This window comes from Lutra lutra, chromosome 15 (genome assembly GCF_902655055.1).
Source record: "Lutra lutra chromosome 15, mLutLut1.2, whole genome shotgun sequence".
Lineage (NCBI taxonomy): Eukaryota > Metazoa > Chordata > Mammalia > Carnivora > Mustelidae > Lutra > Lutra lutra.
In genome coordinates this window covers 58,732,626-58,754,797 of record NC_062292.1, presented here as the reverse complement: position 1 = coordinate 58,754,797, position 22,172 = coordinate 58,732,626, and the positions used below count along the sequence as shown (strand labels likewise).

At 38.3% G+C, this 22,172-nt stretch overlaps 1 long non-coding RNA gene across 2 annotated transcripts in view; it reads right to left on the bottom strand.

Annotated features, from left to right (window-relative positions):
* Positions 1–5,130: 5,130 nt before the first annotated feature.
* LOC125086312 (uncharacterized) overlaps positions 5,131–22,172 on the bottom strand; it is a 43,864-nt gene continuing 26,822 nt past the window's right edge. The window contains exons 2-3 of one of the 2 annotated variants that reach the window (XR_007123151.1): positions 15,756–15,813; positions 5,131–6,729 (exon numbers count right to left, since the gene is read on the bottom strand). This is a non-coding gene — a long non-coding RNA (uncharacterized LOC125086312). The remainder of the gene's footprint in view (positions 6,730–15,755; positions 15,814–22,172) is intronic. The other variant, XR_007123150.1, reaches the window with a different exon arrangement.

Sequence of the window (22,172 nt, the reverse complement as noted above, 5' to 3'; positions counted from 1 at the left end):
CAAAGTTCTCAAAAAAAAAAAAAAAAATACAATGTCGAGATGAAAAATATACCAAATGGGATTGCCAACATTTTGTACACTGCAGAAGAAATTGAAAAATTATCAGGGGACTGTAGGACATGAAGCAACCTCATACATATGTAATCAGAGTCCCAGGGGAAAGAGAAAAAGAAAAGACTAAAGAAAACTATTTGAAGAAATAATGATGACAACTTTTCAAAATATGATGAAGTTATAAACACCCAGGCCCAACAAATTCACAAAATCTTAAGGAGAAAAATGAAGCCAATTACACCAGCACATGCCATAATCAAATTATTTAGTGAATAATAAAGAGAAAAATCTTTGTAAAAACCAGAGAAAAGAAATGATATATTACCTCAAGAGGACAAAGATAAGAATTACAGGCTCCTTGTCAGAAACAGTGTAAGCCAAAAGACAGTGAAGCAACAGCTTCAAAGTCCTGGGGAGTGGAGCTGGGAGGGGCTCTATCAACCTAAAATTCTATATTCAGACAAAATGCCTTTCAAAAATGAACATAAAGTAAAGATTTTCTTAGACATACATAATCTATAAGGATGTATCACCCAAATACTGTATTACAGGAAATGTGAAGCAAAGTCCCTCAGGCAGAAATAAGACAGTAGCTAGAAATTTGGATGAATATAAAGGAATACAAAGTGACAGAAATGCAAAATATGTTTACATATAAATAATTGTTTATAATTATCTTAAATCTCTTTTTTAATGGCAATATAAAGCAAAAATCATTTTTAAATGTAATGTTGGGCTTACAGCATATGGAGAAGTAAAATGTATGATAATAAAAATTCTAAGGTAGGAAAGGAAGAAATGGAACTATAGTTTTATAAGTTCCTATACTTGATGTAAAATGGTATAATATTACCTGTAAAAAGCTAAAGATAGACATGATAAGCCATAAATCAATCACTAAAAATATTTTAAAAGTGGTGTAACTAAAAAAGAGAAAAAACAGGAAAAAAGAGAAAATGGAGGGATATCTGGGTGGCTAGGTTGGTTAAGCATCTGACTTCAGCTCAGGTCATGATCTTAGGATCCTGGGATCGACCCCCTGGATGAGGGTTGAGGGGTCCACTCAACAAGGAGTCTGCTTGTCCCTCTTCCTCTGCCTCTCCCTCAACTTGTGCTCTCTCTCTCTCTAATAAATAAAATCTCTTTTAAAAAATGTTTTAAAAAGATAAAATGGAATCATAAAAAAATGCAACTAATCCAAAATAAGAGAGAAAAGAGGAGAAAAATATACAACTAATCCAAAATAAAACAGAAAAGAGGAGAAGCAGATGGGGCAAACAGCAAATAAACAGTAATCATATTAAAATGTAAATGAACTAAACATAACAAGGAAAGGCAGAGGTTACCAGATTGGAAAACAAACACGAAACTGAAAAGAAAGAAAACTATTCGCTAACTACAAGAAATGAAATTTAAATATAAAGACACAAATAGTTTGAAAGTAAAAGAATAGAAAAAGATATGTCATTCTAGTATTAATCAAAGAAAATGGAAGTGACTATCTCAATATCAGACAAAGCAGATTGCTATAAGTAATATTACAAGAGAAAAAGAGGTTTGTTTCATAGTAAGAAAGCAGTTACTTTATCAGGAGTACATATCAATTCTAAATGTTTATGCAGCTAGTAATAGATTCATAAATATATGAAGCAAAAACTTAGAGAAGTGAAAGGAAAAATAAGTAAATCCACAAATAGAGTCAGATATTTCAACACCTCTTTCAGTAAATGATGGAACAAGTACATGCACAAAAAGAAAAATTACTAAAGAGTTAGAAGACAAATATTATTTTTTACTTCACTTTGCTGAACTGGCATTTAGAGAACACTCTACCTAGCAACAGCAAAATACCCTTTCCAAGTGCACCCAAAATATTTACCAAGATCAACCATATTCTAAGCCATAAGGCAAGTCTCAACAAATTTAAAAATACATAAATCATACAAGGAAAGGTCTCTGACTATAACAAAATTAAATTAAATAGAGGTAACAGAAGGCCTTTGCAAAATCTCCCCAGATTCAGAAACTAAATAATACACTTTTAAGTAACCCATGGGTCAAAGAAGGAATTAACAGAAAATTAGGATGTATTTCCTGTGGGATAAAAATGTACACAAGACATATCAAAATTTGTAGCAGTACAGCTAGAATAATAAAATGTATAGTGCTAAGTGCTTGTATTAGAAAGAGAAGTCTCAAATCAACTCTTCTAATATCCACTTTCAGGGACAAGGAAAAGAACAGCTAATGCAAATTAATAACAATAATAATAAAAGAGCAGAAATCAATGAAACAGAAAATAGAAAAATAAAAATTTATTGAACCAAAAGTATATTCTTTGAGAAGATAAGCAAATTTGATAAACATCCAGGAAAACAAGTGAGGTGATATAAGCCAATATCAGAAATCAGACAGCAGACATTATAGATCCTGTAACATAATAAGAGAATATTCACTGGCAAGTACTAGCAAATAAGAAAATAATTTTAGGGTGTAAATTCTTCCTAAATTCATGACTAGATACAACATAATCACAATCAAAATCCCAATAAGCTATTATGTACAAATTGATAAGCTGATTCTGAAATTCACACGGAAATTCAAAGGGTGTAGAAATACTCTGGTTGCTCTTCAGATCATATAAATCACCTTTTAACTAAAAAGTTTTGAAACAAAAAGAATAAATTTGGAATATTTACACTACCTTATTTTAAGACTACATATAAATCTATAGTAATCAAGACAGTATGGTATGTTTATCAACAGACAGATCAAAATAAGAGTTCAAAATATGTAGAGATGGTCTATTGTCACATACTTATAAAAGTTAACTCAAAATGTGTCAGAGAACTAAACATCAAAGTCCCAACAACAGTATCTACCACACAGAGTCGTGATAAGGATTAAAATTTAGCAGAGTGTCTAGGACATGGGAAAACTCAGTAAGTGGTATTTGTCAATATGGAATTCTGTAGAATAAATCATTAAGAAATGAAATATTTTACTTCCAGTATAATCGGAAGTGATGCTAGGGACAATGATAGCTATCTGTCTCTATGTGGCTAAAGACCTAAAATAAACAAAAATCCTATTACACGCAGAGACTTAGAAATAACCTTATATATAGGTCATAAACTTCCCCCAAAAAAAGTTATCACATGTTCTACAGGTTTATACAAACATAACATATAATTTTCTTCAAGGCATTATAAGTCAATTGGAAATTAACTCATTATTCAACAGTGACATCGGAAAAAAATACCAATTAGGGAGGGAAAAAAAAATCAACATGAAAACTGAATTCAAATCAGCACACTAAAATAAGTTCTGAATGTTTATATGTGAAAACACCAAAATTCTATGAAGAAGAGAATCTTAAATTTAAAAACAGTGGGAAAGCTTGCAAAGAAAAATAAATAAAATTCACAAAACATTTAAATTTTTATTTAAAAATGAGTGAAATTTTACCCAAAAAAGAGGAAATTTTTCTAGATAAAAGCTCATGATACAAACAAATAACTATGTGGGGAAAGTACTTCCGCAAACACTGATCCTATATATATTAAGTATGAAATAAGCTTAAGTAAAGTTTTTTAATTTTATTTTACTTTTAAGTAATCTCTGCACCTATTGTGGGGCTCAAACTCAACCCCAACATCAAAAGTCACATGCCGTACTGACTGAGCCAGCCAAGTACGCTTTAAATAAATACTTTTAAAACTACGAATATTGTAGGGGGGTGCCTGGGTGGCTCAGTGGGTTAAGCCACTGCCTTCGGCTCAGGTCATGATCTCAGGGTCCTGGGATCGAGTCCCACATCGGGCTCTCTGCTCACCAAGAAGCCTGCTTCCCTCTCTCTCTCTCTCTCTCTCTCTCTCTCTCTCTGCCTTCCTCTCCATCTACTTGTGATCTCTCTCTGTCAAATAAATAAATAAAATCTTTAAAAATAAATAAATAAATAAATAAAACTACGAATATTGTAGATAAATGAACCAAAATATGAATACGTATTTACACATGAGGAAAAAATGCCTAGCCTCATGCTCAAGCACAAATGTGCGTGTACAAATGTCATACAAAGATATACAATTTTTCTTGTGGGAATGGGAATTTTTTTATGTTCAAAGCATTTTCTAAGGTGATAACAATGACTATGTAGGTACAGTCAGGATTCTCTACTAGTGTTAGAAACTCAATTCAAACCAACTTAACAAAAAAGAAAACAGAAGAGGAAAAGACAAGGAGTAGGGAGGGAAAGAAAAGAAGTTGATGTGTTGGCTCATCTAAGTGAAAAATAGAGGAATAGCATTCACGGGGTTGGAGTCACAGGTGGACCTGCCTACTAGTCAGAATTCAGCTCTCCCTTCACCATCCCTCAGTCTGTGTCCATGTGGCGGACAAGTTCCCAGGCAGGTAGTCTTTTCATGCTAGATAATAGGACCAACAGCACTTCCAGTGTACCTGTTCTCTTCATAGCTCACAATTCTGAATGAAAAAAAGACAAACTCTCCTAATTATTAAAAAAAACAAAAACAAAAAACCTATGGTACTCCAGCCTGGGTACCATACTGACCCAGAATGAATTGCTGTGTTACTGTTTCTATACGGGGAAGCCAGGGAGGAAGTACTCTACCTGATTGTCCATGAAGGCAATGTACAATGGCAACCCCAGGTGAATCCCAAGGTGGAAGGGAAAGCAAATTCTCAAAAGAAAGGGATACTAGAAGAATAACTTAGAACACACTCTTCCGCATAGCAGAAGAGTGAATTGATCCAAATTCCTGGAAAGCGACTTGAAAATCTGTATCAAGAACTCTAAAATGTTCCTGTCCTTTAATCTAGCACAGGGCTGAATCTCTTTGAAAACAGGGATTTTATATATCTATTATATTATATAATTATATATATAATATATTATTTATATATATTTATTTTATATATATGTTTTTGAATTATAGAACCAAGAAGATTAATATAAAAGGAGAAAGCAATAAATGATGAATAAAGGAACAAGTAAATAATTCCTCCTCTTGGATTCTACCTTAAGGAAATCAACCCAAACCAATATATGGATTTTAACACAAAAACATTTATTGTAGCCAAAATGACAAATGACAACAGACACATTAGGTTACTAGAATAAGAATATTAGTTGCCATTAAAAATAATGCTTACAAATAATTTTACTAACATGGGAAATGCTTATTACACATGTTAAATGAAAAATACAAGATAAAAATATATATTATGTCTATTCATGTGAATATGTAACATTTATTCATACATTAGAGGAAAATACACAAAAATATTTATAACAATCATTTCTCCATGTATGGCTTTCTTTAATATTCATGCTTCTTATTCCTATATTTTCAATTGTCAAAAGCAAGTATGTGATTTTTTTAAAAACCAGAACAACAACAAACAAATTCATTAAGAAATAGTTGACAAAACACTGCTCTTCAACACATCATGATTTGAGGGTCATTATATAGAGAGATGGGTGTCCAGATAGGACACTATTTTCAGAATAGCCTCCAGGGACAAAGGGGTTCAAGGCAATGGATCAAAATAGAAGAAATGTTACTGAAGGCTGCATTTCAAGAAGTGCTCTTCGGGGGAGAATCCAAACTTTAGAAAAACCGAAACTATCATGAAATAAACAATAAAGTAAGTCAAATCTAAAAGTCAAGGAATGCAAACAAAGAAGATAGACTCTAGTAGGCTCTGTAGTAGAAGTTGACACTTCTTAAAGATGCCACCCTCAGTTAAAGGGGCAATGCCCCCAAAAGCAAACCCAACTGAATGTTCCACATTGCTAAAGTTTGAAATGATAAACAGGAAGGCTGACATCAGTGGTGATGGTGTGCATTTCTTGTCTGAAGGAACGAAGAGATTTATTCTCTCATGACTCGAAAGAAAGACAAAGATGTACTTGCTGGCTTTTTGTGTGTCTCTACCCTACACCTTGTACTGCTTTTCTTTCAGAATGGAGCATACTGAGGGATTAGATCCAGAAGATAAAGGGCTCTAACAGGTCATAGAAGACAGAAAGCACAGGTGGCAGAACTGATTCCAAGATTCAGGTGACAAATTCCAACTCAGAGCTGATGAAAGGGAACCTGTACAGCCTCACCGCACCTCCACACACAGACCACAGTATGATTTTGGTGGAGAGAGCACAGGGTTTTGCATGAGCTAGTTCTCTAACCAAAACCTTCTACACTCTCCTCTACACCTAGTTAATTCCTGCCCAAACTACACACTCAGCTCTATGGTCACATCCCAAACCTTCCTGAGCAAGCTAGATGCATAGTGAGTGCTGTGCCAGGGGCTTGACCTTCACAGAACTTGTATCATTTGTAATTTATATGTCTTTAGGATGACTTGATTAATGTCAGTCTTCTCTGTAGATTAAAATTCCATGGATTCCTGATGTCTAGTACAGTGCCTAGAATACAGAAAACTTGTAACAACAACAAAAGAATTTTCAGTGAAGGAATGAAGGTAGAGGAGAACCACTAAGCTTTCCTCACAGTGCAAGAATGTGGTTCCTTCTTGTCAGGTCCCCAGAGCAGAGATGGTGGCAGATGGTCATCCTCGAATCACTGGCAGGCAACAGTTGACAAAGCAGTCCAACAGAAAGGAGGGGACCAAACGGTAGAGGCTCCTAGACTCCAGAGGAAAATCACCAAGTCACAAAAAGCACATCCATATAGCAATATAGCCCTCTGCAGTAGTATAGTACACATGACCCAAGATCTCTGCAGCAAAGCCTCTCATTCCTATAATCACATGAGTCTTGCCCTAGTGGAAGATGGAAATGCAGATTTACCATTGAGTGAATTCGTCTGTCCTCTTAACATTCTTAGTCCTCTTCCCCCTTCCACCCAACATCCTCATACTTTTTTCTGTTCTTTCACAAAACCCTCAGTTCTAGGGCATCTCATTCTGTCAAATGGAGGAAGAGAATGTCTCAGGACCCTTGCACTGTACAGCAAATTTCTCCAAGGTCAAAGCCCCAAAGTCCCCTGAGGTAGCAGATTCAGAGTACTTGCCAATTAGCTTGGCATCTCCCTCTCCCACCACAACCAAATCCCTGGCACACAGCTGTTTGTGTGGGCTTCAAAAGGGACTGTTCCTGAACTCTTATCCTTTTCATTTGGGTTCTTGAAAGAGAAGGAAAGGGGAAAGAAAAAGAAGAAGGAAGACAAGAAGAAACTGGTGAAATCAGCCAAACCAAATCATGTTTTGCCTTCATAAACTCTAAGTGAGTCGCTAAGGGCAGGAAATGATGTGGTGATGATGGTGATGGTGATGACGATGATGATACAATGAGGAAGGGGAGAATGAGGGGCAGGAGACAGAAGTTAACAGATATCCATCCATAGGTAGTGCCCCACCACTCTGCTATCTCTGGTCAGCCTACCAGGTACTGCAGACAAAGCCTTAGTCCAACCCTGAGTGAGTGGTGGTTTCATGACAAATCTCTGGTGAAGTTCTTGAACTGTCCTAGTTGGAAAAACTACCACGGAGACTGCTGCCCTTGATCCATGTCATTCTGACTTTGGGGACGCTCATTCTCTCCTACAGCCCAGAACACGACCTTGCTCCGAGAAGACTGCCTCAGGATGACTTCTAGATCACTCTCCTCTAACAAGCAACGGAACTTCTAGAGAACCACCTGTAAGAATCAATCCATTGTGACAAACATCTGAATTTCTACTACACAGAATAGGCTAAAAGTGAAGGCAACACTGTTGCTAACTGCCGTGTTTTTACCCTATCGTAAGTCAAGCCTATATCTAGCCTTTACAACCCTGCTCTTTGGAGACAAAAAACCCTACCTGGCTGAGGTAGCCTAACTAGCTTAACTAATACTTTCTTTTTGCATTATAATCTCTGATGTCTAAAATCCTAGGGACAATCCACAGACATTGAAAGAAATATGGGAAAAGCCCACAGAGGCAATGGAGTCAGTCAATTAAGTCAGTCCTGGGCTCCAAACTCACTCTCTTGGAAGGAAACAGCTTCTCAGAATACAAAAAAAATGGCTATTTACCTTCCAAATTTATTTGTTTTTATTGACTTGACTATGGAAGCCAAAAAGAAAAAAAAAAAAAAAGGAGGAGGAGGTGGTGGGAGGCCACCAGCAAAAAGTTTAACTCTGTGGATCTATGTTGCACCAATTTGTGTCCCCTGCCTAATGTGCCAGTATCAATGGAGAAAAATGTCCATAAAAGGAAAAATGAAAACATATTAAAGACAAAAAAAAAATCTTTGCAAGCAACCTCTTTACTTAGTAGAAAGCCACAACTTTATGACTTTTTCAGCAGAGACAGAAGTGTATTTTTTAATTCTCTCATTCCTTTGGGGCATTAAAGACACACTATAAATCAGTGGGCTGTCAATCAGTCATGAAAGGCTTAAGAAACGATGACATAAATGACAGGAACATGATCTATAGCCATGTTTTTAAACCGTAGACTAATTTTTAATTCTCCAAACCTCATGTAACAAAAAGCACTTTCTGAAAAACAAGGGAAGAGTTAACATCTTAGGGAGGAGAGGGAACACTTTGTGTTGGTTTCCAGCTCCCAATCTCGTCCAAACTGAATATTACATACAAATCTGCATTTGTGAGAAAGCCTCATCTACCAGTTAATCAAAGCCCTGGAAATTCAAGGAAACCTGTGTTTATGGAAATCTGGCATTTCTGTAAAGTTTTGAATGAGGGCTAAATAGAGCAGTTCATCTCATTTTGAAACTAATGATTCCTGCCAAGTGGTTTTCCAAAGCTGGGTCTTCTGGCTCAGTCAGCATTTAGGAATTCATTTATGAGTTGGGTTAGTCGGAGACTCTGGAATTCAAATTTATGTCTGCAACTCACTACTTTGCTCCTGATAGGTCTCTGAGAAGAGATTGTGATCAATTTACCAAACCCAGACTTCAGGAAATTTTCATATCCCAAAAAGAAGTTCTGGTTTGGAGCTTTGTCCATTCTCTGGATTAGCCCCTCCCCCTTCACTTCATGTTAAGAGCTGAGTCCTGCAGGCAGCAGGAGCATGCTTAATTTCTATGGTGCTTTCCCCAAAGCTCATCCCTCCATTCAGTCAGCCTAACTGGGTGCTGGAATTCACCTCCCTTAATAGACTTGCCAGTGGTTTATAAAATGGCGGATTATATATGTGGTTTGTCACCTCGAACAGTTTCTGTGCTATCCATCTATTTCTTGATGGAAGTAGCAAAAGTTCTGATAATTATTCATCTAATTTCTTTCAAAGATTTATCGGTCCAGAAATTTTCCAAGAAATTAGAATATGGGTATGTGTTCAGGGTGTGAGTGTGTGTTGCTCTCCATCTTACAAGCCCACACTTTCTCTCTCAAGGCAAGGAGCAAGCATTGAACAGCCTTTCAATGTAACCATAAATTTACTACTTTAAAAAAATTTTTTCCTTTGAAGAAGTCATCAAATAAATTAGCAAAGCTGGAAATGTGCCTCTAGTTTGTGTTGGCTTTGGGTTTTAGGGAGTTACTTAATAAACAAAAGTCAATGAATTCAAACAGTAACAAAGTAATTTCAATGATTAATCAAGTGTTAAAACTAGTTTAACCTCTCCTGTTTTACAAACTCTATATCACCCTGACTAAACTAATAGAGGAATAGGACACCCATCTGGAAATCTCATCTGAAATATTAGATTGGGAATCTAAAATTCAGCCAAATCATGTGGCTTGTAGGGATATCCTGTTGGATAATAAATTGCATTAATCTTACTTAAATTTTCCATCTAAATCATGTCCTGAGGCCATATTACTCTGAGGAAACTATGCCTTACTTTAAATGCATTGTGCTACTGAAAACGATATTAAAAGAAGGGGGGGGAAGAAGGTATGTTTTTTTTCTCCTGACTGGTTTTTCCAACATTAAAAAATTCATGTGAAACCTTCTGACTCTTCTAGAAGTACTAACGCTGGCTCACTAGCTCTTTACAGTCACCGGTAGGAAACAGTGTTGGTCCCAGGGCAGTTTCAGGAACTTTATCTGTTTTTCCCCACCTGTGAGCCCTGAGCCTTGGTGGCTTATAGCAAATACTGTGAGGGTGGGGGCAGAGGGGATGTTTTAAGGTCGGGGGAAGACATCATCTTCTTAGCTTCTTTTTGACTTTCACATATGGAGAACCGCAACCAGTGTCTTTGTTGGAGATTTCACTATGGTCTCCTTATTCCTTTCTCTTCTTTTAATAGAAAATATCTAAATCTGCTTCAATTTTTCAACCATTAAAAAAAAAAAAGTTGCCAAGCGGAGTGGGGGGTGCGGAGTGGGAGATCTCACTGTGGCTTTCCTAGAGCTGCCAGAAGGGATCCTGCCGGCACTAAGGCCACTCCCGGCTCTGTGCCCTTGTCTGCCACCTACTATACACTGTAAATGTTAAGTGAACTAAAAGGTGTTAGAATAATGTTGACTCAAAGTTAAACACACAAACAAACCCTCAGAAACGCTGAGTCACCTCTGCTAGTTCAGAGGGTCTGCTCTCTTTGCCTTCCCAGGGAGACCCCACCATTCCCTCACACTCTGGAAAACGGCTGAGCGGGGAGAAGAACAGGGAGCCATTGCAGGAACAATGCCACCCTCTAGAAGCCCAGCTCTCCAGGGTCCTTGGCCTCTATCTCCAACGTGGCCCTAACAGCACGTTCCACGCCTGAGGTCACTTTCACCACCTGCAGATGAGGAAGAAGAGCCAGATGAGACACTCATCTGCGGGCTGGGCCTCCCTCACCCCACAGCGCTGGATAGAGGTAGAACCAGAGCTGAGTTCTCAGGCCTCTGACAATCTAGCTGCTCGTGGGTGAAAGGAAGGACATTCATTTCCAGGCTTCTCAGAGAGTAGATGCCACAGAGGCCCCTCATGGCAGCCTGCCACACTAAGGGGAGTCGGAGGCAGCACCATCTCTCTGTCAAACAAATAAATAAAAATCTTTAAAAAAAAAAAAAGAAAAAAGAAAAACACTTCTAGAGCCATCAGTCCTTTCCATTCTCACTGCCGCACCCTGGCCAAGTCCACAGATGCCCCCATCTAAGCAGTCTCTGGACACTAAGAGCATCGCCCTCCTCTTCTCCTTCCTCCCACTATTGCCAGAATGATTGTTCTAAAGCCCCCTGTGCTAGTGACCCCCTCAGCCCTCCCCACAGGCTCTCATTTCCCACAGGATAAGCTCCCATGATGGAAATGCGGCTCCTGCCCCAGTCCCAGTTGTGTCCCACACCACCCACGCATCTCCACTCAGACTTGAGGATCCAGTGACTCGAACTCAGTAAGCAGCATCAGCAAATATCATGTGGTTTCCTGTACCCTCTTTGACTTATTCCCTCTACCTGTAAGAACCTTTCCTGCTCCCTCATCACACCCACCACACACAGACTTCCTGGTGGGAATGAATCTTCTGGCTCTAACACTCACCTGTGCTCCCCCTCATTGTTCCCTCCTCCCATGTCTCAAGGTCAAACTGGGTTCTAGACCTTTGGGCTTCCATAGTGCCCTGGGCACACCTCTGGCCCAGTACTAAGCACAGCCTATCGAAATAATTCATGTACAGCGTGTCTCTGACTGGGCTAAGACCCTTCAGGGCAGCACCTCTTCTCACCCCTCTTCGTTCTCCAACACCTCACTCTGTGCTCTGCAAATGCACAACGGATGTTGAAGTAAGCCCAGATTCTGCTTCTGTTTTAGTGTCTTATCTAGAAGTCTTTGGTATTTCAGACAGATTGTAATTACTTTTTTTTTTCCTGAGGGAATTTTAGTGGGCCTGCTTATCTAATGGTTTCATTTCCCTTCCATCTCCCACAACTCATTGCTCCTTCCTCCTTAACTTACCGTATGACACTACCCAGGCAAACTAGAATGTACTCTCTACTCAATTTTTTTTTTTTTTTTACCATAACTACTAGTCCTTCTATTCATGAGTTCAGGATATTTCTCCCTTAAAGAGTTCTCTGCAAACCTTGCCTAATTCCACCACACCCCCACACAGCCCAACTGTTCTGACCATCCTTGAGCTTCAGCTCTGTCTGCTCATAAGCTTCTTCTGGGCTCCTGACACTTGAAATCTTGAGCACCTCCAATGGCTTATTCCATGATCTTCGATCTCTGAAGGCAGAGACTGCAGGTCAGCTGAGTGTCCTCAAGAAACACCCTGGAGGCATAGCTCACCACACGAGTGACTAGAGCTGACTCCAGAAAATACGGCACTGTTTTTAGTCACTAAAAATTCCTGGGTCTAGTGTGGCAAAGCTGTGTTATATGTGAACGGTTTCAAGTAGAAATATTACAGACCACCAACATAGAAGAAACCATCTGCTCAGCTATCACACAGTCCTGCCAGTAGAGGATTACTCAGCACCTACTGTCCATTACTCTGTTTCAACAAGCTACTCTCATAACATTCTTTGAGGTTAGATGCTCCCACTGAAATGAATAATGGCATAGTTTATGGTAAAGGGTGAACTAAGAAAGAGTGGTGTCATTATTGCTGTAAGTACCCACAAAAGATGTTTATTATACATGGACACAGCCACAAACACACAACTCATTGCTAATAAACTCATTTATTTCCACATAAAGTTGCACAATGTTGTGCAATCCAGCAGAGGGCTGAGAAATGTCAGCAATTCAGACAGGGGCTATTTGTCAACAAAACCAATCCATTTCGCCAGCTTCAGCAAACCATTGCTGCAAGAATCACCTTTTTTTTTTTCCATAGAAGCAAATGGTTACACACAACCTTAAATAGAAAGGACAGATGCTCATAACACAGACAAAGCAAACATTACAAGCTGAGGTGAGATTTAAGGGAAACTCAGAGGTTGTGAGGTAGAGAAAGAAAACGCCATTTTGTTGCCTGAGGTGACCAGACCCTCATTTTGTCTGTTACTGTAAGAAAACATATCAAAGAAAAAAAGAAAAAGAAAAAAAGGAGAGGAGAGCTCTCACTTATTACAAAATTATTTTTTTAAAAGAAACCTAAGTTTTTTTTTTAATATCCCACACATATTTATTGTGGGTTTACTATATACCAGACACTGTGCTAGGTACTTGGAACCTAAAAATAAATAAAGCTGAGCTGAAGGACTAATAAGAGAAAGAAACAGGCACGGATCATGATAATACAAGATGACTGATTATGATAGAGATAGGTCATTAGGAACCACAAGCTTAGAGGAGAGGCATTTCTAGTTTGCCTCTGGTAGACTTTTTACTCAAGCCACAGCCTGTCTGCCTAATTTGTTTTTCTTACAATAGTCCTTGTAGGTCTTGAAAGTAAATACCTGAAACTATTTGAGGGCAAAAAACTACATATGAAAAGCAAATAATTATTGCCATGACTCAAAGAGAAGCAAGGTCATTCAGAGGAAAGAGACCATGAAATAAAGCCAGAGAAATTTGGGAAATGAGAACACCCCAGGGGCTGTCATTTCACTTGTGGTAATGAGAATTCAAGAATCAATATAGAAGAAGCTGTGTCAAACTTGACTGGAATGAGTTCTGTGACAAGAAATAGAAGCAGCCTCTCAACTTGATTCTCTCCCTTCCCCACCACTGTATTTTTTTCCTTTTCAATTCATTCATGCCCCCTATAATCACCTACTGGTCTCAGGGCTACTCATGAGGAAAATTTTGCATTCCCGATCCTTCCAGGGTTCAAACCTAGCTTAGGGAGATAATACCAAAAGGTATAGGAACCAATGTGACACAGAGGTGAGGGCCCCAGAAGTTGAGGACCAAGAAAGACCATCACTAACCAAAGCTGTTTGTGAGAATGAGGAGTTGGATATTCCAAGGGAAGGAATAGCAACAACAAAAAAGACTCAAAGTCCAAAATACCAAAGTTGAAAAAATTTTAAAAAGTTGGAATTAGGGGTGCCTGGGTGGCTCAGTGGGTTAGGCCTCTGCAGTGGGTTAGGCCTCTGCCTTTGGCTCAGGTCAAGGTCTCAGGGTCCTGGGATCGAGCCCCACTTTAGGCTCTCTGCTCTGCGGGGAGCCCGCTTCCCCCTCTCTCTGCCTGCCTCTCTGCCTACTTGTGATCTCTGTCTCAAATAAATACATAAAATATTTATTTTTTTAAAAAGCTGGAAATAAATCCACGAAAAGCAGAGCTCCTGTTGGGGACAAAACGGAAATTGCAGTTGCTAGGTCACAAGGGGGTAGACAAAGAAGAGTCCAAAAAGCCAACCATAAGGATTTGGGGAGGTAGATCATCTCTGTCCCCACTTTGAGAAATAATCAGTCCATAGAACTGACCAGACCAGCTGAGGAGGTGATCAAATCCCACATTCATGTTTGAAATCTGGGTTCTGATCAGATCCTGTGTTTCCGCCCCCCATAAAACTAAGCAAAAAACGTTTATTCTTATTAAATATCTTCCTATAAATGAGAAAGGAGATATCCAAGACCCAAGAAGATTGGGTGCAATTTGCCCTTCAAGGTGCAACTCTGACTTTTCACAAGGTTTCTACTTCTTTCAGACATTTAAAGGACTGTGTTTGAAGACCCTCTGAGCCTTGTTTCTTTAAGATACTCTGTCACTGAGCATAACTTTCCTCTTCCCAGATTGTGCAGCACACTCAAACATTATGCATGCTTTGGCTTGGTGCTATACTCAGAATGATGCAGTATTGGAGCCATGTGGAAAGAATTGAGCAAGCTAGTTTCTTTTCTGTTCCCAGCTCTCCCAGTGACTGGCCACAAGGCGTAGAACAGGTCCCATCTCTCTCTGCATCAGCCTCCTTCATTGCAAGTTGAAAGGGTTAAGCTAGAGATTGCTCCGTCTCTTTCAGAACCAAAATTCCATCATAAACGGGGCCACGGAAGATTGAACTAAATCTTCCTGGCCCGAAATTCTATTGCAGAGGTTACATTTCATAAATCCTGCTATCAACGTGTTTACTTGTCAAGTGTCTCATGGACATAAAATTAGAGCTCAGACTGTGCCCTCAACAAATTTGGTCATTTAAGCTTCCCAGATGTTTAGATTCCAAATAAACAGTAGTAGGTAGTTTGAAAATGACAGCAGAAAGTCATTACTGGAGGGGAAGAAGCTAAGCTTCCTAAACCACAGGCTGGGGAGAGGGAGCACTCTTCAGATGCCTTGGGCAAGGCGGCCCCAACCCAGACAGCAGCAGGACAAGTCGGTTAGAGCTCTGTATGCACAGTCCAGGGTGATCAGGGCTTGACACCCCCTAAAGGAGGGAGATAAGCTCAAGATATATGATCTGATTTCCTGCCAGGAGCAATTTGCTTGCCAACCTCCTACTTACAAAATTTGAAGGCATTCTTTTCAGTATTAAAAAGTTTGATGGGGAGATGGGTTAGCCTGATGGTGGGTATTAAGGAGGGCATGTATTGCCTGGAGCACTGGGTGCGGTGCATAAACAATGAATCTTGGAACACTAAAAAAATTTTTTTTTTTTAATTTTTTTAAAGTTAGGGTCTTTGTAAATGAGGTATCTCTGCAGTGGAAAAAAAATTAAACAATTCAATTTTTTAAAGGATGAGGTAAACAGCGAGCTTATTTTATAGGTTTCCCAGTTGAAGGAGATGAAAATTAGTTTTAGTCTTCAGATTCTGGTCTGGACCTGTCCATATGAGAGGAATTTTTACTTAGGGATCAAAACAATCTAAATGTTTTTTTTAATACATACATTTTAATATTCCAAAAGGCGTTGAGAATCCGACTCTTTCTTGGTTCTCACAACAACCCTATGATGTAAGCAGAGAAAATATTATTCCCATGTTAGAGATGAGGGAATAGGATGAAAAATCTTAACAGTTTTTAAGATTTGGCTTGCTCAAGACTTCACAGCCAGTAAACATAAATGAGTGAGACTTGACCCAAGTTCAATTTGCTGATGATTCTCCACACTACTCTGTGCCTCTACACCTCAACTTGTGGTTCTCCTTTTGTATTGACTTTATAAGGTAAACAATTTTGCTGTCATTTATATTCATGTGATGTTAATAGAACAATTCCTCCCATATTAATGCATAAGCTCAACACACCCATAACCAAAATCCCAATAGAAAGCTTTTCAAATGTAGTTTTTATTTTTTTAATTTTTTATTTAAATTTAAATTAATTACCACATAGTGTATTATTAATTTCAGAGATAGAGTTTAGCGATTCATCAGTTGCATATGACACCCAGTGCTCATTACATCAAGTGGCATCCTTAATGCCCATTACCCAGTTCCCCATCCATCCAATTCCCTCCAGCAACCGTCAGTTTGTTTTCTAGAGTTAAGAGTCTCTTATGGTTTGTCTCCCTCTCTAATTTCATCTTATTTTATCTTTCCATCCCTTCCCCTATATTCGTTGTTTTGTTTCTTAAATTCCACATGAATGAAATCATCTGATATTTGTCTTTCTCTGACTGACTTATTTTGCTTAGCATAATACCCTGTAGTTCCATCCATGTCATAGCATATGGCAAGATTTCTTTCTTTTTGATGGCTGAATAACATTCCGTTTTATCCATCTATCTATCTATTTATCTCTCTATATACATCTTCTTTCTCTATTCATCTGTTGATGGACATCTGGGCTCTTTCCATATTTTGACAGTTGTGGACATTGCTGCTGTAAACACTGGGGTGCAGGTGCCCCTTTGAATCTCTATGTTTTTAACCTTTGTATAAATATCTAGTAGTGCAATTGCTGGGTCATAGAGCAGCTCTATTTTTAAACTCTTTGAGGAACCTCTATACTGTTTTCCAGAGTGGCTGTACCAGTTGCAAATATAGTTTTTAAAAATCTATTTTAAAGTAATTTGGGAAAATAAACTAGTTAAACCACTTGGTTTTAAAATGGGACTAATGATGAAGAAACTAGTACTAGAAGTTATTAAAATGTTATGTCTATAAGAATTAAATAAGAATGGTATTGACACAAGGCTAGACAAAAACATGGAACAAAAATCAATGTTTCAAAAACAGACCTTGCTATAAATAAATATTAAATAAATGAAAGCCAGAGGATGGAAGCAGTCTCTGTAATTGATGTTAGAATGACTCATTAGATATTAATCCTTAAGTTATATTTATATTCTGAAGTCAATAAGAAACAGTAAAAACTTAAATTTTAAGAAAATTAAAAATCACAAAATTGAAAGAAAATGTTGACAAATATTTATCCAATCTGAATGGAGAAGAACTTGCTAAGTTTAAATTCAATGGGAGAAATTACAGAAGGAAAGTATAAATGAAATATAAACATTTTAATTGCCATAGATCACAGGAACGTGCTAACCAATATAAAAAAGTAAAATGGGGAAAATATTTGCATGGAATATGAGACACAACATTATATGCTCTCTCTAGGTACAGAACCCAATCAGACCAATACAAAGTTCAACAGATGAACAAAGGATATGAGCAGATAACTCATGGAAAAGGAAATGTAAATGAGCAACAAACACACCAAAAATGTTCAGCCTCACTAGGACTCTCAAGGCAAATTAAGACAATATACCACATTTTGTCTATCAAGTGAGTAAAGTTTGAAAAATTATAGTCCTGATGCTAGGAGGCAGCACCTGAGACACCATATAAGGTATGGCAAGACCACCTCACTGAACAGCAATTTGACTTTATGTCTCCAAAGTCCTCCAACTGTCCATATCCTTGACCAGGAATCTCACCTAATGAGATAATCAGACACATGACCAAAGATTTCTGGACAAAGACATCTCCTTCATAATAAAAAAAAAAATGTGAAAAACAACCTGAATGTCTGAAATTGTTGAATGCTTAGGAATATGATGGTTCACACAGAATATAAACTATTATGTACCTATTGAGAGGGTAACAGAGTTTTTTTTTATTATCTGAGGAGATAGTTTTAACAAAATGTTTAATGAGAAAAGTTCAAGAAACAAAATCTATATGCAATATGAGTTCAATAATTGTTTAAATGTCTAAAAATATAGAGAAAGGAACTACACACACACACACACACACACACACACACACACACACACAGTATAGAAATGCTCTTGACCTATCATCCATAGGGCTTTTACCCTTGATTTTTTTTCCAAGAGTGCACATGGATTATGCTAATCCATCAATTCCCCATTACTCATTTCCCATATGACATTACAAAATGGCTGGCCTGTCTGTAAAGGCAAACTATAGCCATGCAACAGAACACAGAGTACTGAATCCCAAGACTTTAACTTTAGTGGACTACTCTAACCAATCAATGTGAAGAAGATACCTATAGAGATATAATGAACTCATTTCAATACTATAACAGTTCTAAATGAATGAACACAAAAGCTATACAGTGGTGAATGGCTTGTATCTAATGGATGAAAATTCATAATTTCATTTCCATCTTATTTCCAAATATCCAATTACATGGTTGAACTAATTATGTTTCTACTGATCAACAGCAGATTATTCATGGGATAATCTGTGTTGATCATGGAAATGGAGACAGTGCACAGAACTAAATTAAAACATCCAGGTTTTTTATTACTCTACTCGTTTAGAATTTCAGTTTATCACCTGAATAAAAAATAAGTCAAACAATTTAGTTTTTTCTGGAAAGTTAGCTGAATTGTTCCATTTTCATCTGGTACTGATATTACACATATGTATCTCCAAGGTATGTGACACATAAGGTCAGACAGGGTCATGGGTAGGCTTGAACTGGCTCAGACCAGCTTGGTAGAGCCAATTCTGCTCACCTCTCTCCAACTCCGTGTTCAGTGACATTACACTGAAAGCAGGGAATCAGCCACAGGGGAAGGTACACACCCAGAAATCACTACGTGCTAAAAATCAAGGGTTTTTGTTCCAAAGAAGATGATTACCAGCACACCACTACATAGTAGGCACTTAAAAATATTTGTTATTTGAGTAAGTGAGTTAATAAACTGAAAGTGTTTCTTTCTTGTCATGAATAATAGATCCCTTGGGGAAAAGGCAAACATCGGAGAAAGGCCATCCCACTAACTAGAACTTTCAGGACAAGCCTGTTCTTTTTTTTAAGATTTTATTTATTTATTTGTCAGAGAGAGAGAGAGGGAGAGCACAAGCAGGCAGAGTGGCAGGCAGAGGCAGAGAGAGAAGCAGGCTCCCCACTGAGCAAGGAGTCTGATGTGGGACTCGATCCCAGGACCCTGGGATCATGACCTGAGCCGAAGGCAGCGGCTTAACCAACTGAGCCACCCAGGCACTCAAGGCAAGCCTGTTCTAAATAAAAAATTTGACTTCTTTCAAGATATGTCTCCAAAGGCAAAGGAAACAAAAGTGAAAATGAACTTCTGGGACTTCATCAAGATCAAAAGCTTCTGCACAGCAAAGGAAACAGTCAACAAAACAAAGAGGCAACCCATGGAATGGGAGAAGATATTCGCAAATGACACTACAGACAAAGGGGTGATAACCAAGATGTATAAAGAACTCCTCAAACTCAACACACACAAAACAGATAATCATGTCAAAAAAATGGGCAGAAGACATGAACAGATACTTCTCCAAAGAAGACATACAAATGGCTAACAGACACATGAAAAAATGTTCATCATCATTAGCCATCAGGGAAATTGAAATCAAAACCACATTGAGATACCACCTTACACCACTTAGAATGGCCAAAATTAACAACACAGTAAACAACATGTGTTGGAAAGGATGTGGAGAAAGGGGAACCCTTTTACACTATTGGTGGGAATGCAAGTTGGTGCAGCCACTTTGGAAAACAGTGTGGAGATTCCTTAAGAAATTAAAAATAGAGCTTCCCTATGACCTTGTAATTGCACTACTGGTTATTTATCCCAAAGATACAGATGTAGTGAAAAGAAGGGCCATCTGTACCCCAATGTTCATAGTAGCAATGGCACAGTCACCAAACTGTGGAAAGAACCAAGATGCCCTTCAACAGATGAATGGATAAAGAAGATACGGTCCATAGATACTATAGAGTATTGTGCCTCCTTCAGAAAGGATGAATAGCCAAATTTTGCATCAACATGGATGGGACTGGAAGAGATTATGCTGAGTGAAATAAGTCAAGCAGAGAGAGTCAAGTATCATATGGTTTCACTTACTGAGGAGCATAAGGAATAGCACGAAGGACACGGGGAGACGGAGAGGAGAAGGGAGTTGGGGGAAGTCAGAGGGGGAGACAAACCATGAGAGACTGTGGACTCTGAGAAACAAACAGGGTTTTGGAGGGATGGGGTGGGAGGTTGGGTGAGCCTGGTGGTGGGTATTATGGAGGGTATGTATTGCATGGAGCACTGGGTGTGGTGCATAAACAATGAATGCTGGAACACTGAAAAGAAATAAAATAAAATGGAAAAAAATTTTGAGTTCTCTGAGGCAAAATTCAGGACTATTAGACTTTAACTTCTTAATTTTTCATCTAACTGAGTGGACAAAACCATGTCCCTTTTGAATTTAGGTATCCAGGAAAGGAAGCCTAAAATGTTTATGGATCCAAACCAACAGCTTATATAATGGAAAAAATACACCACCTCTCCCCATATATATCTGTGATTGTATAATGCTTTCTCTCCATGGAGACTAAGCAAGAACCACAAATATTTATCACCTTTTCAAGGTTCTTAAGAGTCCTAAAATTTGATCTCAGAAAATGTTAGAATAACATAAACTTTTTCTACAAAAAAAATAAATCTCTGCCACATGATAGTTACTCAGTTTCCAGATGATCTGATGGCTAATCCCAGGGCAGTATCTAACTAGTTTCCACCCCTGAAGTGTGATGAAGTTTTGGCAGTCATAATTGTACAGCAGGCTATAGTTTAATATAATTAATTATAAACCAAGCATTATCAATCATTATCTAATAATCTGTCACTAAAATCTTTTATGTTAACTGAAATAATATGAAAATTCAAAGTGATCATATTAAGTGATTCTATAATATTTCTAGGCCACAAAATAAAAGCTAAATAAGAAGTCCAAGCACTTTTAAAGTTTTAGTATCATGATGAGACAGTAGATATAAAATAAGTCAACCATGCTATGATTCTGGTAGCTGATGGAATTTGCTGGGCCCAGCTTCCTCAGTGTTCAGCGGATGCCTTCTAGAACACAGGGTGCAGTGATGTGCACTTCAAACACTGTAAGTCACTTAACTCTTTGAGTCTCAGATTCTATAAACTCAGGATCAATGACCTCTCTCCAACTTATAACAGGAATAATTGTTTCCAGTAAATTGAACACCTCCAATGTGCCCAGTGGAATGCTAAGCATTTATCATAAGCTAATTTCTGTAGTGGTCATACATGGTAAATACTATTAGCTTAATTTTTATATGAAGATAACTAAAGTTCAGGAAAGTAAAATAATCTGCACCAGGTCACATAACAAAAATTATTGAAGCTATGACTTCTAGTACTTCCAGTACTTCTAGTACTGTTTGACTCTAAAGTCAAGACCATACAGCCTATAACTTAGGTCACTTAATAACGGGTCACTTTAAGGAATGAATAAAACCAAAACTGGGCATGCACTTTAAAAATCATGAATTGCTCCACAATGGTTTTCAACAATAAAGTAACCTTTGTTAATTACATAGAAAAATATATTTGTTATATAACTAAGATAAAAAATCAGTTGTTTTCTCTGTTTGACTCAATCAGCTTGTCACTAGTTAATTACTTGCATAAAAAATAAGTCATACGGGGAGGAGTCAAGATGGTGGAGAAGTAGCAGGCTGAGACTACTTCGGGTAGCGGGAGATCAGCTAAATAGCTTATCTAAAGATTGCAAACACCTACAAATCCAACGGGAGATTGAAGAGAAGAAGAACAGCAATTCCAGAAACAGAAAATCAACCACTTTCTGCAAGGTAGGACTGGCGGAGAAGTGAATCCAAAGCGACGGGAAGATAGACCGCGGGGGGAGGGGCCGGCTCCCGGCGAGCGGCAGAGCAACGGAGCAAAATCAGGACTTTTAAAAGTCTGTTCCGCTGAGGGACATCGCTCCAGAGGCTTAACTGGGGTGAAGCCCAGGCGGGGTCAGCGCGGCCTCAGGTCCCGCAGGGTCGCAGAAGGATCGGGGGTGTCTCAGTGTCGCAGAGCTTA